The following is a 2,231-nucleotide window of genomic DNA, read 5'->3' as shown; positions in this document are numbered from 1 at the left end:
ACGACAACATAGATGGACCTTAAGAACATACGGAATGAAATAAGTAAATCAGAAAAAGCTAAGAATTATATGATTTCACGCATAGGTGGGATGTAAAACTGAGACTTATGGACATAGATAAAAGTGAAGTGGTTACCAGGGGAGGGGTTGTGGGGAAGGGGTAGGGGAAAGGGTATAAAGAGGGACAAATATAAGGTGATGGAAAATTATTTGACTTTGAGTGATAGGTATACAACATAATCAACAGTTCAAATGCTATAGAAATGTTTACCTGAAACCTATATATTCTTATTGATCAATGTCACCCTGTTAAAGTTAATTTTCAAAATAAAAATTAAAAAAAAATAATATAACCTACCTGACTGCATGACTCTTGCCTATAGCTATTTCTTAATATTTTAAGGCTTAGGTATTTCCTATTAACTTCTTACAAGGGAAACTGAGAATGCAGCACCTTTATCGGGCCCTCTGCTTTCCCCACCTTCACACACATAAACATAAACTTTCCATCCCGATTTTCCCAACAGAGATATATCATACATTTATTTTGTTAGAGAAAAAAATTAGCATGTATTTTATTATAGCTCTATAAATTTATTCACAGGCAAGTCACATAGCATACTGAGAAGTAATTGACTTTCATGTGTAACCTTTAGCTTTTTCTAGAGTTAATCATTGTTTCCCTCTCTCTCTCTCTCTCTCTCTCTCTCTCTCTCTCTTTTTTTATTTGCTTCTTTCCTTTGACCCTCTTAGCAGTTCTTTTCTCTTTTTCATCCCAATTACTCTCCATCCTCAGGCCAAGACTCAGATTTGTAAAAGCAGCAACAATTCTCAACTTTCTCCCAACTGTAGGCATCTCACATTGTAATTAGTAAAATACAATTCATTTTTTTCTTTTCTTCTTTTGCAAGTGAGACAGCGAGACAGACTCTTGCGTGCTTCCCAACAGAGATCCATCTGGCAACCCCCATCTGATACCATGCTCACAACCAAGCTATTGAGTCAACCTCAGCACTTGAGGCCAATGTGCTCGAACCAATTGAGCCATGGCTGTGGGAGGAGAGAGAGAGAGAGAGAGAGAGAGAGAAAGGGGAGGGGAGTGAGGGAGAAGCAGAAAGTCACTCTCCTGTATGCCCTGACTGAGAATCTAACCCAGGACATCCACACGCCGGGCCAACACTGTACCACTGAGCCAACTGTCCAGGGCCGATACAATTCTTGGAAAAATAATTGGCTAATCAGGGTAACTATGGTTTTTGGTTTTTTTATTTTTTATTTTTTTGTATTTTTCTGAAGTGAGCAGCGGGTGGGGGGGGGGCAGACAGACAGACTCCTGCATGGGCCCGACTGGAAACCACCCAGTATGGCCACCACGGGGCAATGCTCTGCCCATCTGGGGCATTGCACTGCTGCAACCGGAGCTCAGTGCCTGGGCCAATTTTGTTTCCATGGAGCCTTGGCTTGCAGGAAGGTTAGAGAGAAATAGAGAAAAAGGAGAAGGGGAAGGGTGGAGAAGCAGATGGGTACTTCTCCTGTGTGCCCTGACCAGGAATTGAACCTGGGACTTCCACACAGTGGGCCGATGCTCTACCACTGAGCTAACCACCCAGGGCCATAACTTTAATTTTTTTTAAAAAAATTTTCTATTGACAGAATGAGAACAGACTCCTTATTGCCTTTCCTTCTTTCTTGCAAAAGTCTCCTGTTGATTTTCCTGTATAGAAAAGTAACTTTTCACTTTAAAAAATAAGACTGGAAACTACTGAAAACACAAAAAAAGGGATTCAAAGGAAATTCATGTTGCATATAAAAGGCATATTGTGGGCCCTGGCCGGTTTGCTCAGTGGTGGAGCGTCGGCCTGGTGTGCAGGAGTCCCGGGTTCGATTCCTGGCCAGGGCACACAGGAGAAGCACCCGTCTGCTCCTCCACCCCTCCCCCTCTTCTTCCTCTCTGTCTCTCTCTTCCCCTCTCGCAGCCAAGGCTCCATTGGAGCAAAGTTGGCCCAGGTGCTGAGGATGGCTCTGTGGCCTCTGCCTCAGATGCTAGAGTGGCTCTGGTCGCAACAGAGCAATGCCCCGGATGGGCAGAGCATTGCCCCCTGGTGAGCATGCTGGGTGGATCCCGGTCGGGCGCATGTGGGAGTCTGTCTGACTGCCTCCCCGTTTCTGACTTCGGAAAAATACAAAAAAGAAAAAAAAAAGGCATATTGTGTTGGGGAAAAACACTGGGT

At 43.9% G+C, this 2,231-nt stretch overlaps 1 non-coding gene across 1 annotated transcript; it reads right to left on the bottom strand.

Annotated features, from left to right (window-relative positions):
• Positions 1-1,537: 1,537 nt before the first annotated feature.
• On the bottom strand, positions 1,538-1,613 carry TRNAS-ACU (transfer RNA serine (anticodon ACU)). The gene has a single exon. It is a non-coding gene; the product is annotated as a tRNA-Ser (tRNA).
• Between the last annotated feature and the right edge of the window lie 618 nt (positions 1,614-2,231).

The sequence above is a fragment of the Saccopteryx leptura genome, chromosome 1 (genome assembly GCF_036850995.1).
Source record: "Saccopteryx leptura isolate mSacLep1 chromosome 1, mSacLep1_pri_phased_curated, whole genome shotgun sequence".
Classification (NCBI taxonomy): Eukaryota; Metazoa; Chordata; class Mammalia; order Chiroptera; family Emballonuridae; genus Saccopteryx; species Saccopteryx leptura.
The sequence above is the reverse complement of the archived record's forward strand: the minus strand, read 5'-3'. Positions and strand labels throughout refer to the sequence as shown.